This window comes from Carassius auratus, chromosome 43 (assembly GCF_003368295.1).
Source record: "Carassius auratus strain Wakin chromosome 43, ASM336829v1, whole genome shotgun sequence".
Taxonomy (NCBI): Eukaryota; Metazoa; Chordata; class Actinopteri; order Cypriniformes; family Cyprinidae; genus Carassius; species Carassius auratus.
Genome location: NC_039285.1, coordinates 20,374,653 through 20,396,744, shown reverse-complemented (window position 1 = coordinate 20,396,744; position 22,092 = coordinate 20,374,653). Strand labels below are relative to the sequence as shown.

The window sequence follows — 22,092 nt, the reverse complement described above, 5'->3', positions numbered from 1 at the left end:
GGTTAAATGCAGAGCATAAATTCTGAGTATGGGTCACCATACTTGGATGAATGTCACGTCACTTTCTGTCACTTTCTGTCAAATGAGGTGAAATCTGTACACTGTAAGAAAAAAAAAGTAAAGAAAATTGTTTGGCAATGTGAAGAAATAAAGTTAGAGAATGGAACACACAAAGTATCATATGACCGAACAAGCATTACACACACACAAACGATAACGATACGCGTATTCGTATTGAAGCGTTCGGTACGAGGCTTTCTGTTCGGTATGCGGTACGCATTATGTACCGAACGGTTCGTTGGACTAATTAATTATATTTGGAAAATAAAAAAAAATTGTGAAATATAATGATATGCGTTCAACAAGGTAGCCCAATAACCCAAACGACGTAACAGGCAACGCCCCTGACACCCCCGAAGAAGAAAAAAACACCAACTGCAATGTTTATGTTAGGCTACTCAGTCAGGCGCTCGCTCACTCAGTAAGCGCTGAAGGCTCGTTGCAAAATGGCCAATGCGTTTAACAGACCAGAAATAGAAGATCCTCCAATAACCAAAAGGTCTGGTGTTTGGGTGCACTTTACCAATCGATCGGGGCATCCAAACAAGCCATATGCAATGAACCTTCAGCGCGTACTGAGTGAGTGAGCGCCTATAGTGGAAAACGCAGGTTTTAAGAACATGCTTAATGTAATTGAGCCCCGTTACAATATTCCTTCAGGAGAACATTTCAGCCAGACCGTAATTCCTGCTTTGTTCCAAAAAACATAAATCCTATAGAGAACCAATTGAGTAAAAACACACTCAATATAAAGAGTTATAGAGTTCCATATAAAAAGTTACATCTTTTTATTTTTGTTCATTACTACTACAACAATATAACATTTCTTTTTTTTTATTTTTTTATAAGGAGCTTTTTGTTTTATACAGTTTGCTGCTAAGAAAACACAATAGAAGATGGGTAAAGAATAGCTCCATCATTCACTGTTCAATGTAAAAAAACAACAACAACATACTTTGTTAGTTTTAATAAATAAAACATTTTTTAAAAATCAAGGAAATTTATCTGCCATTTTTTTCTTTTTGCTGTATCTAAAACGTACCGAACCGTACCGAACCGAACCGTGACACCAGTGAATCGTATCGAACCGAACCGTGAATTTTGTGAACCGTTATATATATATATAATGCAGTTAATGGCTTAGCTGGCATTTAGGAGACGGCAAGCTACATGTGGTATTAATCAATAATGCTAGAAAATTTAAACTAATTGATATATGCTGTTAAAATAAACATGATCTGTCTTTCATAATTAACTTATTTGGGCTTAATTACAGTCGAATGAACAGGATGAAGCATAATTAGCTTTTAGACATATAAGAACAGTGTAGGCAACAGAATCATTTCTAACATTTCTGCAACACTATGCTACTGGGAACTTGTTTAGTTTGATTTTGTTTTTACCACCTCTGCTAATGCCTAAATAAATCTGTGAAATCATGAATGAATGAATGCATGTTAAATTATTCATGTTAATTTACTTCAAAACAAATGAAGGTGGGAAATTTAAATTGGGAATTATGGGTGACACGTTTAATTAAACATACACCTCTCAAGATTTATTTTATAGGTTAGAAAAAAAAATAAACAAAACCTTGCATGCATACTCTGTATTTTGTGGCACTGTCATATGTCCAGAGTGAACATTTTTTATTTTATTTTTGTAAGACAATTTAAATAATTTATATTCTGTTTAAACTATCCAAACACATATAATATAATATAATATAGTTGAACATTTGAAAAGAGCAAAAGCTTGCCTGACAATATGGCAGGAAGAAACAGCTGCTACAGTAAATTGATTGATTTTTTTTTTTCTTCAGTAAATTGGACCTTAGTCAGTTATAAATAAACATACAAGGAATTGAACCATCATTTAAACTAATTTACCACTTTAATGTCTTTCAAAATATTTTCAGTTGAAGATTTTTAAATAGTAGTCTATGAAACATAATGCAATATTAGATTAAATCTCGAGCTGTGAACATTTGGCCTGTATAAACAGACTTTCATGTAGTTTTGATGTGAATGAGGTCAGTTTGCCCTGCAGCGACCATTACAATAGAGAAAAGTGGGAATGAGGCCAGTCAGCATGCATTGGGTCTACACTGCATGCATAATTCACATCTTCAGCATTAAAAGCTTCAGGATCAGGGATGCCTGGCTTGGTAGTTGCGTTACCTCAGCAGCACCCTTTCTCTTCCACTCTCTCTCATTCGCTCCACTCTGAGAGGTTGAGTATAGTCCTATAATAAGTGACTGTGGCTCATGCTAAGACAACAAGAATAGACTGTGATGAGACTGTTTCCTAACAGCTGAAAGTGTGTATGTATTTATGAGTGATTGTGTGTGTATGTGTGTGTGTGTGTGTGTGTGTGTGTGTGTGTGTGTGTGTGTGTGTGTGTGTGCGTGTGTGTTTGTGATTTCTGAATTGAGTAGAACTGAGGAAAATAACAGTTTGTCATTTTTTTCCCCATCCTAAAATATGCTTTGAAACAACAAGAACATGAACTAGAGTGGTGTCAGGATGTTGCTGTGATTGCTAAGATGTTCAAGCAGTTGTCAGCAAGCTGCTATATGTGGTTGCTAAGGTGTTTTGAGTGGTAGCTACCCTACCCCCAGGTCTCTGTGATATCATCATGTTTGTAGCACAAGCTCAGTGAATTACACTGATATATAATAGAGACAATACTAGCCTTATAACAGTCTTTTGTGATTTGATTGGATAATGGATGCCTTGCCGTGATTTTATAAGTTAATGTTTTTTTCCCAACTTAGCCTAGATCTGACATAAAGGGCCATTAAGTTACAACTTATGCACTACTAAAACACTTAAATTTTTTTTTTTTTTTTTTTTACTTAACTTAGTTGAAAGGTAACAAATTAAATATTTAAGGGAGCTCCAAACTAGGAATAAGGGTTGGAATACAACATTAATTTGGATTGTATCGATAATCTTTCTTTTTCTTTTTTTTTTTTTTACCAAACATTATAAGAAGCCAAGTACACTACAAATACTTAGTTATTGTACTACAGTAGATTTTCTGGTGTCTGTATAAAACTACTGACCAGGGGTGTGTTTCCCAAAAGCAACTATGGTCGCAAGTTCTGTCATTACCAATAGATTTCAATGGAATTTCCATAGTAAGATAACGATGGTTTTGGGAAATCTACCCCTGTTCAGGACTTCAAGTGCAGGTCAGTTTCATCTAGATAGTGAAGTATACTTGCAGCCAGTAATTGTCAGTAAACTTCAAGTGTGTTAATTATTAGTTAACTTAAACTGTGCTATTTTGAAACAACTATTTTTGTACTGTATTTTAGTTGTAATTAAATTATCCTGAACTTTACATATATATATTGGACTTTTTTGTGCTAAATTGGAACACATCAAGTATACTTAGTACACTTTAAGTATATATCTATTTACATGCTTGATTAGTGATATTAAAGTGTACTTTTTTTGTATTATGAGTACATACAAATTAATTGAGTGTAATTGAGTGAAACACACAAACAATATACAGTACTATAAATGTATTATTTTTGAGAAAAAATATGCTAATTTTCCCAAGTGAATCCACTTTTCATGGTCATTACAATAAATACATAATACATAATATTCAGTAACAGACAGACAAAGAATTAACAATTCAAACTGTGTTTATTTGAACCTCAAATGGTTTTAGCATTGCAAAACATAAAATGCACCAACCATGTTCTTAAATAAAAAGAATACTGAAAGAAACAACCATAAAAAATAAAACATTTTGAAATAGCAGCAACACACAAATGGACTTTTTTTTTGCTGAATTTGCTTTAGATTTTTTTTTTTTTGAGACTTTATTTCAAACATGTAAAATAAATAAAACGAAACAACACAATACAAAACAATTTAAAATTGCAATTCTATAAAGAATTGGCTGCTCACGCATCAGATGTAGCTGTGTGTGGAAACTAGGGTTGTAACAATATATAAATGAATAATAATTTAATTTATGCATTTAGCAGAAAATGTGACGTACAGTGCATTCAGGCTATACATCTTTTACCAGTATGTGTGCTTCCTGGGAATTATACCCACGACATTTTGATCCAACTTGCAAAAAAAATTGGATGCACAGTGGCTGAAAAATCAGCCAATACATCCAACACACTGATGGATGGATAAGTCAAAGGTAGATATTATATGTGTCTGTGAATATTTATTGCCAAGGAGACTGCTATATAAATAGTCTGCTTGATTCGGCATGTCTCTGAGTGGTACCGTTTTATCTACTACATACTGAAATAAATAACTTGTTCTTGTTCTTTTAGGAGTCATTGTTACTGATAAGAATTATTGTTTAATATATACCATGATAATCATAAAACTGTGATATTTTCTGAAACTATTATTATACTGTGAAAATCTCATACCATTACAACCCAAGTGGAAACTCCACGAAAACAGCATTTGTTAAAGTAAAAGAGATAAGGTCTGAGGGCATGTTCATACAACTTTTCTTTTTACTACATCATACTGTGAATATCCTATATTAGAACCCATACTACTTAATAGAATGAACATCATGATTAGCAGTGAGGAATTGTATCAGTACGTCACTTCAGTATTGCTTCCAGTGTATCAGTCAAACATACAGTATAACAGAAGTGAGTACACCACTGTATCTCATTCCACTTCCAAACAATAAAAGAGACTAAAAACATATCATGGGAAACTTCTGCAGCTTTATACAGATATCATTTTTTTCAGCTTTATTTCTCCATAAAATGTATAATGATATGTTATAATAATGCAATTGTATTATATGAATGCAAAGTGAGTGAACTTCAGTTTTTGTTAAACTATGCAACACTTTATGGAACACTTATGACATAGTAGCAACATTCTGCCTTCAGACCAAATGGTGCAATCAAATTAAGTACAGAGTAAATTTTAAAACAATCTAGTAGTTATTAAGTCTTTAGTTTGGACTTTATGTTCCAAATCAGATATGATCTTATGAATGGCTAGTGCATTTCCAACTTTGTCACATAGACTTCCATTGTTTTTAACCCTAAACTTTATTAAACTGAATCAGGTCCGTTTTGATTAGTTGTTGTGTTTAAACACCTGCTAAATGAATGCTGACATGGCACTGTAGGTCTGTCTCATCCAGCTCTCCTGCAGAGATCAAGTTCTGGCTGAAGACTCCAGCGAGATGAACAGCATATGCAAATGATCTGTCCTTCATCAGAACAACTCAATGCGCCAGGCATCAGAATTTTGACTGTACTTCGACCCTTCTGAACCAGCCATGATTACCATAGTAACGTGGAAAGAGAGAGAGAGAAAAAAACAGACAGAAAGGGAGAGCATGGCATACCTGGCACAGGGCACCTACAGGATGCCAGCCCCTGTTCCTTCATGTCAGGGTACAGGGGTATCTGGCATGTGTGTGTTGCCATCTGGAGGCTGGGGGATGCCAGCCATGCTCCACCTTTGCCAGCAGTGGGAATAAACTCAACTCTACCAAAAAAAATAAAAAATAAATAACTATTGGGAAGTCATTTCAGTGAGAGAGAAAAGCTGTCAGACATTACTCTGTTATGGACAAGACAAAGAATGCTTTCTCTATCTTTATATTCTTCCATCTCCAAGGCAGAGATGAATGTGAACAAGGGATACAATGTGACATAATGGGAGGAATTGATGTTGGTTTAAGCACCATGGCCTGCAGATCTGCACACAATAACAAATAAATAGGAAAAGTGCTGCTGTCATTTTATGTGAGATGACAGATTTTTTACCACGCTTATGAATTTACCACTTGAGCTCAGTACACTAACAATAACATTAGGCAGGTTCTGTTTGTCCTGTAGTATCTCCCCCCAGTGGCTCAATGGGTAGCACTCTTGTCTCACAGTAAGAAGGTCTCCAAATTGAGTCATTTTACGGAGCTGGTATTGGTTTCTCTCTGTGTCCTCTGGGTGTTCTGATTCCCCCAAACATTATAAGAAATTACCTTGTAGCTGTTGTTGTAGTATCTTTATTTCTATTAAGGGGCAATATGTGTCCTCTTGAACTGATTTCTATAGGCATTTTTTACCTTTGTAAGGACAGTTGTCATCATACAATTTGTCTGAATCGTCTTTTATGTCTTATATTTCATTTAACTAATTACTTAAAATAAAACAGAGTTCTACAGAAAATTGCACGAAACTGAATGTCATATTCTGATTACACTGATAAAAGTATTTCTGTTTGTTTATTAATTAATTTATTGCTTTCTATATTAGAAAATCAAGACTTTACATTTATTATTTTAATTGCATGAAAAACCAAATTAATATGCAGAAAATTAACAAAGACCATTCCCCATTACTTAATTATCCATAATTTCAGTCTAGCATGAATAGCATTACAAAATTAATATCTAACTTGTATCATATCTGTACTTTATGATTATCATTCCCAGAATTCAGAGAGCAGAATTCAGTCAGTAAGTGTGTGCACTCTGTTTTGTTCATGTTACATTTTGTGGGCTGTAGCTAATATAGTATAACTTCAGCACTTGATTTTTTTGTCCTTCAGTATTTTTGCCATTTGAGATGTACCTTAAGAACGGTATTGTATATAGCTTCTTATTGGAAAATGTCTAGTTTCCATGTCCTCTTTTGTTTTAAGAGTTGGTTAACTCTCTCTGCTGTCTCTGCCTTACATTATGGTAATCTTCGATGCAAAAACTTCACTGCTCATTCAGTGTATTTCTTATCTCCCTAAAAATGTTTTACGTAAGTCTATATATATATATATATATATATATATATATATATATATATATATATATATATATATATACACACACACACACGCACACACACACACACAGGTGCTGGTCATAATTATAATATCATCAAAAAGTTGATTTATTTCACTAATTCCTTTCAAAAAGTGAAACTTGTATATTATATTTATTCATTACACACAAACTGATACTGTATTTCAAATATTTATTTATTTTAATTTTGATGATTATAACTGACAACTGAGCAAAATCCCAAATTCAGTATCTCAGAAAATTAGAATATTACCTAAGACCAATACAAAGAAAGGATTTTTAGAAATCTTGGCCAACTGAAAAGTATGAGCATGTACAGCACTCAATACTTAGTTGTGTCTCCTTTTGCCTGAATTACTGCAGCAATGTGGCGTGGCATGGAGTCGATCAGTCTGTGGCACTGCTCAGGTGTTATGAGAGCCCAGGTTACTCTGATAGTGGCCTTCAGCTCTTCTGGATTGCTGGATCTGGCATATCGCATCTTCCTCTTCAAAATACCCCATATATTTTCTATGGGGTTAAGATCAGGTGAGTTTGCTGGCTAATTAAGAACAGGAATACCATGGTCCTTAAACTAGTTACTGGTAGCAAACTATACTGTTGGAAAATAAAATCTACAAATCATAAAATTGGTCAGCAGCAGGAAGTGTTCTAAAACTTCCTGGTATATGGCTGAGTTGACCTTGGACCTCAGAAAACACAGTGGACCAACACCAGCAGATGACATGGCACCCCAAACCATCACTGACTGTGGAAACTTTACACTGGACCTCAAGCAACATGGATTGTGTGCCTCTCCTCTCTTCCTCCAGACTCTGGGACCCTGATTTCCAAAGGAAATGCTTCTGACGCTGTCTGTTGTTCAAGAGTGGCTTGACACAAGGGTGTGGTTATCCCTTTTGCTTGTACACTTTATTCTAACACATCTTTTCCTTCCCTTCACCTCACACAGAGCTCTGTGAACAGCCAGCCTCTTTTGCAATGACCTTTTGTGTCTTGCCCTCCTTGTGCAAAGTGTCAATGGTCGTCTTTTAAACAACTGTCAAGTAAGGAGTCTTCTTCATGATTGTGTAGCCTACGGAACTAGACTGAGAGACCATTTAAAGGCTTTGCAGGTTTTTGAGTTAATTAGCTGATTAGAGGGTGTCTTCAATATTTAACTTTTTGACAATATTCTTATTTTCTGAGATACTGAATTTGGAATTTTCCTTAGTTGTCAGTTATAATCATCAAAATTAAAATAATTATTTGAAATATATCAGTCTGTGTGTAGTGAATGAATTTAATATACAAGTTTTACTTTTTTTTAACGGAATTAGTGAAATAAACTTTTTTGATGATATTCTAATTATATGACCAGCACCTGTATACTTAGAAAATAATTTGTGTTGCTAGCATCAGTTTCTGTCATATACTGTAGCTAAACTGGTGAACAGCAAATTTCACACAGAAACATTCTAACAAAAGTCCAACTTGTTAGCCGCTGTCAGTGTTTAATCACCCATCTGTGCATTTTTAATACTTTCATGATTTTGATGAAAAACTGAATACGTCAACACAGAATGAATTTGTAGACAAATATTATGTAAAGCTTGCAAAGTTTAGTCAGAAAAAGAAAGAGAGACAATGACAAAAACTGCTTAAGTACAAAGGGAAACCCTTATGAGAAACATGCTGCAAGGGCATAACTATCATTATCAGTCATCAAAGCATAACACAAAATATCAAATTCTCGTAAATATGTGTGTGTCATATGGGATCCACCTGAGTGATCATTGCACCTGATCACACAGCGGGACTGTCCTTTCATTCTCACTATAAACAGTCAGCAGAATATATCTGCTGCCAAATGAGTACTGGGGATTGGCTAATTATAACCATATTATCATAACAGTTTAAAATTCATGCAATTATCCATGTGAATAATTATGTGACCATGTTTATACTTTGATAATGGCTTTTAACAGGCGCCAAATGGAGATGCTTTATTTAATTTCTGAATAACTGACAGTCAGACAAAGACACGTGTCTTTAGGAATCATCTCCCCAAATTCTCGTTCTGCAAAAATGAGTTATGTAATACAGTATAAAAAACTGTATTAATAAACCATTAAAACTAAAATACATTACAGTCAGTGCAACAAATACTTCTATGTTTACAGCTGTTTATTACAAAACACTTTTGAGGGGTCTGCGGCTAATAAGTTTACACACACACACACACACACACACACACACACTACATGGATCAGCTCATAAAAAAAAAAAAGAAGAAAAAAAAAAAAAAACAATCCACCACCAACACATGCCTCTATCCTAAATTTGTGCAAAATTCCAAACACATTGTGATTTACAGATAAATGGATTATCAATTAATACTTATCAATCAATAAAGAGTTGTTTTCACATGATTCCTTGCTCAACACAATGTTATGACCTCAAAACACTTTTATCATAGTGCATGATCTATGAATTAGTACAGATTGATTTTTTTGCATCACATAACCATTTCTATATGCATGGCTTTTCTAATGCAGTAAATTTGCTTTGTAGCTCACCTATCTCAGATTTCCTTTTGTTAACAATGCTGTCAAACTATTAGGTTTAGGGCATGGTTTAGTGTAGGTGGTATGCTATTTTCAAACATTAAAATAACACACATAAGCAGTAACTTTTTAGAGACACTGACCAGACATTTCCCTTTGAACTGCCGCAAGACATAATACATGCAAATGTAATAAAATGTCTCCAAACGTAAATTAATCTGTTTCAGATTAAACTAAACACACTTTAAATGCAACTCACTGGATATTTTACTTCAAAGCTGTTGCAAAAAGTGCAAGTAGCAACATATTACCATTTAGAAAAAAACAAAAAAAAACATTGCAGGTACTTTTTCCCTGGGTTGGTTAAAAATCTACTGAAGACAAAATGTAAAAAAAAAAAAAAAAAAAAAAAAAAATCACCATCAATTCTGTAATGATGTAATACAGTATAGTAATAATACCTTTAATGTACACTTCCATTTTTATCTTAAATGTCATAAAAAATATTTTGCAAATAAAACTTATCGTCTTAAAGATATAGGCTTAATTTTTATGCTAAATTGTATATGTTTTTGACAACACTTTCAGTTGAACTGATGGCTAATATAATTTTCATTGCCAATCGTAGAAGGCGTGGCAGATTACCATCATCTGACACTCTTGACTGTGACTTCACAGCATCACTCCACCACTGCCGTCCAGACAACTGAATCAGTTCTTTAAACAGCAAAAGTGCACCAAACTTCCTTGTATGCCTAGTTCTTACACTATTCTCCATCATTGGATCATTTGATGAATTACTGCTGTGATGTTCACAAACAACCCTTTTAAATGACTGTCCTTTTTTGTAATGATAATTGCACCAAGCATGTTTTATAAATAGGACACGATATATGTCCAGTTTACATAGAAAAGAGGTGAATGACACTGCAGTGAATGACAATGACTTACTCACAGTGTATTGCTATTTTGTGCTTGGTTATACTGGTAAATGGCTGGTTATTGAATGAAATGCAGGTTTTGCACTGGAATAATGAGTCAAAAAGTAGCACCAAGTTTTAGGGAATTTGTCATATACAACAATATAAATCAATCATATTCCTTTAAATAGATGTATGATTAATCCTCCTTCTGCCCATCTCTCCCCTCAGTTTTAAAGGAAAATAAAGTGTTACTATTAATATATTCTTTTAAGGAAACTTAGTTCAGCAGAGCATGAATCCTCTCCTTTCAGGTTACGCTATCCTCCTATTCCAGTTAAATGAGCTGAAAATAATGTGCAGGAACAAAAACACTTGGAAACATTGGGAAATGCTCCTCCTGAGTCTGAGTGAGGTTTGCTGAGGTGACCCTAACAGATCTGCTTTTGAGAGGAGTCAAGAGCCAATTCAATGCAGATGCAAACAGAAAAACAGTAGATCTGCCTGTCAACATGGTTCTTCCTTTTACACATTGTCCTCCTGCGTTCTTTTCCAGGGAAATGCAGTGTCAAATCCAGCTGGATGATACAGTTCTCACAGTCACTGACATATTTTTGATCAGCACAGCGCGTCTGGATGGTTTTAATTTATTATCCTTACAGGACACCGACAGCAGTCTGAAGTAAAACTCACTTGTGTTACCATAAGGGCTATTATTGTACAAAAAAAAAAAAAAAAACTTATATAAATAAACATTTAAACATAAATAAATAAAACCAAAACTGAAGGAAGTGGTTGAAAAACTAACTAGAATAAAGTAGTAAACAATTTTTCAAAGTGACCTGTTTGTCGGTCTGGGACACCCGCCTGTGATGTGGGACACATGAACGACTGCTGATAATGATGCTGATTTACAGTTCATTAAGCATGATAATTTTAAAGCCTCATAATACTGCTAAGTTAAGGTGGCCCTGTTAAATGCAATTATGCTTAAACATTATAAAATATGCAAGCCTGAGTTGAGGCCTACTGTATGTCATTGTCATGACAATCAGTGCATGTCATGTCATCTGTGCTAGAATCAGCAGGCAGCAGATACATTAGACTTTAAAAAATAGTCAGAATGGGTTGATATTCTTCTGGACAAATACAGCAATGACCATTTTAATATAAGTATAAGTATATTTGAAATGCAAAACCTTATTGTCAAGGGCCGGGGAGCAGCTGGCCCGTACAGTTAATGAATAACAGATCAACTATGACAGCCTACATCGCACATCCTGCAATGTGACTATCGTGGATACGTACATTGCAATATCGATGTTTAAACGACACATCGTGCAGCCCTACTGTATAGTCTATAATTTTAGTTAGTTACGTCTGATGTTTGTTCTGTGTACAGTAGGCTACAAAAGTTAATATAGCGTATACATATACTATTTATCATCAAACTGTGATTGTGACTAAATCCAGTATATATACATCTGCCACATGTTGCCACCCCTCAAAAATTCCTGCCCCCTTCTTGCCACCCCATCAATATTTTTCTAGATCAGCCCCTGTTGGTGTGACACCCTATGAACACATTTTAGTTAATGTGATTTTGGAAGAATTTTTTTTTTCATACGCTATTTTTCAGTTTACATATATTCTATTTGTTAAATGTAAAGGGGAGCTGAAACTGTCCTGTATAAATTATTGTCTATTGCTGAATGAGATCGGGACACTTATTTTGAAAATGAGGACTCGTATAAGCAGTGTTGCGCCAGCGCTCTCACTGGGGAATATGTGCGACAGGTCCTGTCTTAATTTTTCCTGTTTTTACAGGTATGACTTTAAAAAATAACAAAACAACATCCACACGAGTTATTTAATTCTTATGTGTATGTTCATGTTGCGAATATATTGTTTATAAATGTTGTGGTTTTTGAAGATGTTGAATATGCGTAGATCATCCACCATTTTGTGAACGCTGTGAAATGGACTTTCATACAGGCTCAGTTACCAGGTTATGATATTCATTATTTTATTTTTTATTCATGCTATATATATGTGTTTGGTTAATCAGAGTTCATGTGTGACATAAATATCAATGCACTTCTCCAGTCACCGTTTCAAACAGACATTCCAGTGCAAACGGATGTAATGCAATTCTATTTCCTGTCAATATAGAAAGGAAAAACAAGTTAATGTAACATGATGGCAGATCTGATTATAAGATCAGTAACTAGAATATTAAATATGTATGGTTTACATATATTTCTCAGGTTCTTAGGCCTTACATGTTCAGACATGTGTGATAACTTTTATGCTCATCAGATACATTGTAACTTTTCTGAGTAGATTTAAAGGAGCAAAGTGAAAAGCTCAAATGTGTTTTTTGTTGTTGTTGGAAAAATGGAAAGATAAACTGTGCATTGTTTTGACGAAAAAAAGAACGATATTTGTGCATTAACGAGAATAGAAAGAATTATACTTTATTGACAGCTTTATTGAATAACAATATAAAAAAAATACATTTAATTAACATCACGTTTACTCCTGTCTCCTCAATTTTTCGTGTTTTTACAGGGACTTTCTAATCTGCCAACACGGCCTTCTGCACAGGGCCTGTAACATTTGCTCTGGGGATCACCCGAACCAGCTTTCATGTGGACAAAGCAGCGTCCAGCCCGGGGTCGTCACATGTGGTTGCTGTAAGCACAAGGTATGCTCCTTTGTAGGAATCCATCTTCCGCACTGTTCTCAAGCCACCCACCTCTGCTCATTCAAGCTGGCCGCGGCTCACTCTAGCCCTCAGGCCTCTGCTCACTCAAGGTGTGTGACGTTGTTCTGTTGAGAAAGCAAAACTACTTTGCTTTTGTCTTTCAAAAGAAAACACAACTATATAATGGGTTTTATGTTTTTGTTTCGTCGCTCCGGCCGAACAAGGCTTCACAATATGTTAAGAGGCATAACATTTCTGTCTCGCGCTTGATGCATTTAGCCAATCACAACGCACTGGATAACTGCACACCTCGCTTTTCATAGAGATGAGCCTTGTAAAAATCAGAAGGCATTTCAGAAGGCAGGGCATAGAGAAGAAACAATAATGTACATTATGTGGAAAATCACGTTATAGGTTTTTTTTTACCGCATAAACACATTTCATTACACCAAATACACAAAATAATGTCATTTTTAGCAGTATCATATGACCCCTTTAACTAAATGTCTGTGGACATGATATTTCAGCATTGTCTGTGCAAAATACAGTACTACTTTTTTGGGTTTTTATTAGCTGGTATATACAATGGATATGCCCATCTTGGTTTTCCAACTTGTATACTGGAAGATGGTCAGCTTAGGTGTGACATCATTCCCAGTTCTGACATCCGACTTCCAAAGTAAACAAAACGCAGCATCACTGCAGCTTGTTCTGGCCAAAAACTATGAGGTTCCATATGCCATTTAGAGACAGGTTTATCAAAAAAAGATTGCATCACAACAATAAATATGCATAGGAAAAATATGTTCAAGTAATGATGCTTTTCTCCCAGTAAGACTATGCAATTGTTCCTATTACGTACAAGATTTGCTGTTAGAAAAAAAGCGTTTATTACATCTGAAATCAAGGCACCTTTATTCACCCCCCAGAACTGTGTGAGGGAGGTTTTATTACAGATATGTGCACTTTATTTGATGTCCTCTGAACTGTTGACAACAAACGCCCTTCCAATCCTTTCAATTGGATAAGCAGGTAAGGACAGTTTTTATAACTGTGGGATATCAAAGGCAGCGAAGGATACATCTATGCTGCCTACAAAAATCATCCAGATGAAGGCATCTCAGGAAACAGGGACTGAAGCTAACACTGAATTTGGACGTGCCTTGCTGCCTTCCTACCTTGTAATGCATCCTCCAAAAGCAGCATTTTTCATTTTTAGGATGCTGTCCTGCTTGACTGAATTGCCTTTAATTATGCTCACCTGAGGGCCTGGTGTTAGATTTAATCACTGTGTGGGCTGCATTACTTTGTTTATGTTTAGGTAAAGGGTAAAAAGCATTGCAAACATAAACATTCCGATATGTCTGGCAGCAACTGTCATAACTGATACATGTAGCTACAGCCCTAAAAGCAAATTCAGAACAAAATTACAGAAACTAGTCACATTGTTTATATATATATATATATATATATATATATATATATATAATTTTTAAGCATGAATTTGTTACTTTATACAGTATGTTCCTTTCATCACTGTTGCTTTTCAGTGGTTTAGTTTAGATAGAATAAAAATATTTAATTTAACCTAAAGATTGCTTGATTTCTTCTGGGTTTTACTGATATACTTAAATGACTTTTTTTTTTTTTCATCAGAATGACCTAGATGGTTAATTTGTTCACTATTTAGGCAGACAGGCTCGAAGGATAAAGTTTTGTAACAAGGCAGTTTAATATGCCTGTAGATAACAATCCATTTAAAATCCCAACAGTTTCAATGGCAATTGATTTGCCGACGCTTTAAAGGTGCCATCTGTAATGTTTGGCAAAAAAAAATCAAGTCATACTCCACATTCCATACCAGATGGGGGCAGTATGCCTCAATAAAATGAATTGGTCTACTCTAGAGTAACAAACGAGAAACGGCATAGTCTCTATGCTCCGCCCCTACTTTCACAACAACACTACACAGCCATAGCCGAAGCCTAACTCAGCGTTCACACCGCCGGCGTCTAAAGCGTCAAAAATCGTTCTTGCCGCTCTGCTCACGACGCTGCAGAAAGATTTGTGAGCACTCAGATGCTGTAACGTAGATCGAATGCTTATTTTCTATTTAAAGCGGCCGCAAAGCAAACAAGCTTGTTGATCTCGTGCAGACTAACCACAAGGAGTTATAACCTCATTAAATATTGTTGTGGACGAAATATTAGGATCCTTTACTTAAAATGAACAATCTCAGACACCTTGGTCCACATATCACTTTTAATTAATTTTTTTATGTCCCTGTAGGCAAACAGGGACACATCATAGATTAATACAAACGCTAAACAGCAATAATCAACCTGTCCTTTATTCTGCTTGGGAAATAATGTGCCAACTCTCAAGCATTCACCGTGAGACACACGCAATTGACTCTTTTCACACGCTTTCACACCACACATCAATTTTTTCACGCACAGAAAAACCACGATGCAAAGAGGACAAGGAGACCAACAGACTAGACAGAACAGGTTAGTTATGATACATAGGGCTGTGCAAAAAATCGAATGCAATTTTCATGCACCTCTCATCAGTAAAGACGCTCCTGTAATTAGAAGTATATCTCCAACATGTGCATTCAGATTAGGGTTGCCAGGTTTTCACAACAAATCCTGACCAGTTGCTTCTTAAAACTAGTCCAAAACTAGCCCAATCGCGTTTCCGGGAGGTTCCCTGATAAAAATTGCTTCCCGGGGTTAAAATATACATTTTTGGGAAGGGTTTCCCTGGTAAAATTGCCATTTAAGGGGCTAAATATCACGTTATTGGTATTGGGATTGCTTCAAACCGCGGACATGAAAAACAATCGCAGACTTGGCAACACTGGTTCAGGTGGAGCGGCAGTTACTGCACAGAGCCTTAGTCTACCGACAACTAACACAAAATCGCTTTCAAAATCGACAAAGAATCGCCTGCGATTTTAACATCGATGTTGTGTAGATTGTCAGTGAATTACGGCTCTGTGTAGTAAATGCCAACCAGTGTTGCCAAGTCTGTGGTGGTTGTTTTTCATGTCCGCTGGTCACAGCGACCCCAATACAAATAACGTGATATTTAGCCCCTAAAATGCGAATTATACCAAGGCAACCCTGCTAAAAAAACATATTTTAACCCCGGGAAGCAATGTTTTATCAGGAACCTTCTGGAAGTGAGATTGGGCTAGTTTTGAGAAGCAACTGGGCAGGATTTGTTGTGAAAACCTGGCAATCCTGATCTGAACACACGTGCTGGAGATATACTCCTAATTACAGGAGCGTCTTTACTGATGAGATGTACATGAGTAAAGACATGCACAGCCCTATAAATAAAATGGGTAACGTTAAGTTATAGCTAGCTAATTATCAAACGCAGCTACGGTTAGCCATCGCTAACATTAGCACGTTTATCGAACAGCCTTCGATACATTTCTATGTTATAACTTCCCGAAAACAAATACACAAACATTTAAAACAAACTTCTAGCGAAATACTAACAGCATCTAACTTGCAAGTTCGGAGTCGAACCTCATTTCTTTCAGGTCCATCAGTTGTCTCCAGCGATTAAAAGCAGTGCCGATGTTTACTCTGGTATTCTTATCGGATTTGATTTTTGATTCCGAGCGCGGTTGTTTCCCTGTAGCGGGTGTTGGTCTCTTGCCAAGGGCTTCAGCTATCCTTCCGCTCTCTTCTCTTCTCTGAACTGAAAGTAGTGGGCTGTACTTTCCACACGATTGACATCAGGTTCAGGTACGCCCTGCGAGTTGTTCATGTATTGCAGGTTGGCTGGTGGTTATGTTGCCCGCATACCGCCTCCCACGGCCGAAACTGGTATTACAACACCTGTCGGGCCGGGGCTAGTAATGCTAATGCTAATTAAGGTTGATATCTCTGCAGCACTATAACTTGAAATTTTTTTAATGACATCATCGCCCTTATTTCTTCTCATTCTTTTGATGCGTGTAGGTCATGTTATGGATATTTTTACCTCAATTTCTGCATATGGCACCTTTAAGGCCTAGAAATTATTTTACTTATTACTTATTTTCTTCACAAATAAGACAAGAACCATCAGTGACCGATTCTCCACACCACAGACTGAGGACAACTTCACAATGACCGATGCACACTCTTTCTGCTCCTTCTCCCCACTCTCAGAGATGGACGTTTCCAAACTTCTCCTGTCCAATCATCTTACTACTCATCCACTTGATCCGATCCCCACTCACCTCCTTCAAGCGATCTCTTCTTCAGTCATACATTTGCTTACTTATGTTATCAATTCCTCTCTTCACTCTGGAACATTTCCCTCAGCATTTAAGCAGGCTCAGGTAAGCCCACGCCTCAAGAAACCATGTCTAAATCCAGCGCTTCTTGAAAACTACAGACCGGTATCCCTTCTTCCATTCATTGCAAAGACACTTGAGCGAGCTTTGTTAAACCAGCTTTCTATGTTCCTTGTACAGAACAACCTCCTAGACAGCAACCAATCTGGCTTCAAAAGTGGCCATTCAACTGAGACTGCTCTGCTCTCGGTTACTGAAGTCCTGTGACTAGCAAGAGCAGCTTCAAAATCCTCAGTACTCATCTTACTGGACCTGTCTGCAGCTTTCGACACCGTTAATCACCAGATTTTCCTGTCCACCCTCAGAAAGATGGGCATCTCTGGAACCGAACTTCTGTGGGTAAAGTCCTACCTCTCTGACAGATCATTCAGTGTGTCTTGGAGGGGTGATGTTTCTAAGTCACAACACCATGCTACTGGGGTTCCTCAAGGCTCAGTACTTGGACCACTTCTCTTCTCCATCTACAAGACGCCATTAGGATCTGTCATTCAGAGGCATGGCTTTTCTTATCACTGCTATCCTGATGACACCCAACTCTACTTCTCATTCCAACCAGATGACCCAACGGTAGCTGCTCGCATTTCAGCCTGTCTGAGTGACATCTCTAGCTGGATGAATGACTTTATCACTTTCAGCTGAACCTTATGAAGACAGAACTCCTGGTGATTCCAGCTAACCCATTGCTTCATCACAACTTCTCTATACAGCTGGGTTCATCAACCATTATATCTTCGAGGACAGCCAGAAACCTAGGAGTTGTGATGGATCATCAGTAAAGCTTCACAGACCACATTGCTACAACAACCCGGTCCTGCAGATTTGCCTTATACAACATCAGGAAGATTAGACCCTTCCTGTCAGAGCAAGCCACCCAACTTCTGGTCCAAGCTCTTGTTCTCTCCAGACTGGACTATTGTAATGCTCTCATGGCGGGCCTTCCTGCATGTACTGTCAAGCCTCTGTAATTGATCCAGAATGCAGCAGCTGGGGTTGTCTTCAATGAGCCAAAGAAAGCTCACGTTTCTTCCTCCTCATCAGGTTACACTGGCTACCAGTAGCTGCTCGCATCATATTCAAGGTACTGATGCTTGCCTACAAGATGACCACTGGCACGGCACCAACATACCTAAACTCACTGGTTAAATCTTATGTGCCCTCCAGAAGTTTGCGCTCTGCAAGTGAACGACGCCTTGTGGTGCCATCCTAAAGAAGCTCAAAATCACTCTCACGGACCTTCTCCTGGACTGTGCCTAGCTGGTGGAATGACCTCCCAATCTCAATTCATACAGCGGAGTCTTTACTTATTTTCAAGAAATATCTAAAGACACCTCTTTTTCACCAGCACCTAACCAACTAATACTAGCACTTTTCCTTCTTTTCTTGTCTTTTCATTTATTAAAACAAAAAAAAAAAACCTGGCTATGCGTTCTGTACTAGACTAACTGAGACTTGTCATGGCACTTGTATACTGTTGTTGTTCTCTTGTTGACCTGACTGTTTCTATTGTTCTCATTTGTAAATCGCTTTGGATAAAAGCGTCAGCTAAATTATTAAATGTAAATGTAGAAATATATGTGACCTGGCTGGTGCTGTCAGCTCCAGTGAAGGTTTGAAACCTTGACTGATTTTTGTGGTGCCATCAGCCAATCAGTGTTATGACTTAATTTTCCATTGAGTAGTCAGTCACATGGCATTTATGGCTCAGAACAACCTGGCAGCTGAACCAAGCACTCATGAGAAAAATGGCAACAAGCAGTTTGTGTACCTCCTGCCAGTTCTGAACCAGCTGAGCTATTGCTTTTGAAATGAATGGGAACTCTAATTGATAGCTTTCTGTGGGCATTACAGACCTCATTGGTTTGAACCTGTGAACCGGAACTGAGATACCAAGAAATCATATCATCACTGCGTCCTTGAGTAAGACACTTGACCCCAGGCAGCTCTGGAGGGACCATTCCTGTAATTCGTGCAAAAAATGTCTGCTAATTGACAATTTACCAAAATACTATTGGATCATTTTCTCAAATCCAATCCATTATGCCAAAAGAGGAGCAGCTGGTAACACATTAGCATTAAAACTGATTGGGTCTCTCACATCAATGTGAAGCTCTCACATGGAAGGCTGCGGTCATACTTGTATTTGTAGCGATAGGGAAGATCCATGCTGCCAGTTTGGTGGTGTACCATTTGGGATGTCAGCAAGTTACAGTTTATAATGGTCTCAGTCACTATGAAGACCAACTATTGTCTCTCTCTCTTTTTTTTTTTTTTGACATTCTGTACATTACACCCCCAATTAAAGTAAATTCTGAAAAAGTTTAAACAAAAACAATTCAATCCAAACCTTAAAAAGCTCATCCAATTGCTTACAATTCAAAATCAAATGTTCTACAGTCTTCTGTTCAATGAGAAATTTGAATCAAGGACTGAATTGGGAAAATCTTGAATAAATTATGACCATTTTCATTTTTGGGTGAACTATCCCTTTAACAGAAGTGAAAAAGGAGCAACTTACAAAATGTTATATATTCTATATATATTTAAAGAAGCACAATAAGACAAATACAATAGAGATACAAATTCAACTTTTTTTTTTCCAGATACTGTAGGTTTTACTTAACATGTATAGCCTACATTTATTTAACATCTTTTTTTGGTTAAAATTTAATGACAGTTATTTAATTTGTTAATTTAATCACAGGTCGTTAATACTTGTCTCCTTTTCTTTCAGACGCGAACGCAACCAAGCAAGCTCGTTGGGAAACACTGGAAGTTCAGATGAGCACTGGATCACAGGTAACAGGGTTAAGCAGGATTCCTGGAAGCAGTAGGACGACAACAACACAGACGTTAGTGTTTCAAAGGTGAGTATACGTTACGTCTCAAATCCTTGGTTTCTCAGCAGGTCAGGAGACAACAGCATTAGGTCTGTTCCTGTTGGAGATTTGACGCTGAACTGAGGCTGTGATGAGGTTGCTAATGGTGAGCAGGTGCAGGTGATTAGTACTCTGGGGAGAGTGATCATTGTGAGATGGATGGGACCGGGCTTGACTGGTCCCTGACAATTTGTAATGCTGTCCTTTTAAGATGGAAGGCATGCATGAAATACTGACACACGTTCAATTTTCACACACCTGTTCTCATTCACTTAATCCATAACCTACTGTATTTACGTGAGATTCTCTACACGGTAAATATTTGGACTGTTGTGTGTGTATTTGAAAGCTGAGAACTGATCATGCTGTAGGCCTATATGAGAACTGAGAGCGAGAGAGAGCACTTCTATCAGCGTTATTCCGCCTATCCCGCCTTCACCAACTTTAAGTTAATTGACAACGAATTGTGACTCCCGGGAAAAACGGGACGTGTGGTTACCTTATCCCAAAACCCTTTGGGTGCTGAGGCCATTGTTTCACATCGCTAGTTCTTGTTTTATTAGCCTATCCATCCACTACGGCTGCTATACTGACTAGATATGCAAACGGCTCTAAACATTTTGAATAGCCTATAGGATGCATTTTGAATGTCCGGTAGTTCTCAAATAACATTATAGTCCAGTCTCGTCTAGTTAACAAAGACGCGGCATACATTTTTTCATAATTTCATCATCAGATATTTTTTTTTAGCCCGCCAACTTAGTCTTAGTCACATAAAAAAACATTCAGAAATTAACACTGGTGAACAGTCTTAACACATAGGTTATATAAAACATTGTTCCCTCTGGCTCCACCATGGTCAGTCATCTACCTGCCTACGCTTCAGGACTAAACTCCTCCAGCTTCGCCTCATCCCTTCATCCCTCTAGCTCCGTTGGAGTCCTCCCTCCCCAAGGCTTCACCTTGGTCCTCTGTCTCACTGGCTCCACCATGGTCATCATGGCTGCGGTCTGGACTCCGCCCTGGTGGTCTTCGGCTCTGCCCTGGCCCTCTTTCCCCTCCCCCTCTTCTTCCACTGCTTCACCTCCTTCCTGGACTACCTTCCAGCATCTGGAAGTCTCTGTCACAGTCTTTATCGTCATTTATGATTTATGCTTCTGGCTCATTTAAATGTTTTGAATGTGGTTACATTGTTCACAATTGAACTGCTTATCCTCATAATGTTCAACCGTACATGAATGAGGACGATAATATTGAGAGGTTAGTATGTGATGTAAATGAGCTGGCTGGAGAGAATAGTAAAATGAAACATACAGAAGAGGTAACTTAACAGGCCATAGCTGAAGTACATGAAAGTGATAATGAAGGAAATGGTTCAGGAAAATGCAGTACAGGATGAAAGTCAGTCTGTAACTTTTTAAAACTTTAAAGACCTAGTTAAAACATTTTTAACTTGCTCTTGTAAGATGTTTCGGACCCACTTTATATTAAGTGGCCTTAACTACTATGTACTTACATTTTAACTAATAATTTAGTACAATGTACTTATTCTGTACATACATGTTTTTTACCTTACACTTATATAAAAAAAAACTACATGTAATTACATCTGTATTTAATTTCTGTAATTACATTTATAATTACACTGTTGACCCATACTTTACACCTTAACCCACCCTTAAACTTACCCATACCTCCAACCCTCTCCCTAACCTTACCCCATCCCACCTCAATAGCAGCAAAAGTGTTTTAAAATACAATATGAACACAATAAGTACATTGTACTTATTTTTTTATGTA

General features: G+C 37.0%; 1 long non-coding RNA gene across 1 annotated transcript; it reads left to right on the top strand.

Annotated features, from left to right (window-relative positions):
• Positions 1-12,287: 12,287 nt before the first annotated feature.
• On the top strand, positions 12,288-20,811 carry LOC113061299 (uncharacterized). Its single transcript, XR_003278346.1, has 3 exons — positions 12,288-12,357; positions 12,921-13,056; positions 20,148-20,811. It is a non-coding gene; the product is annotated as an uncharacterized LOC113061299 (long non-coding RNA).
• Positions 20,812-22,092: the final 1,281 nt, after the last annotated feature.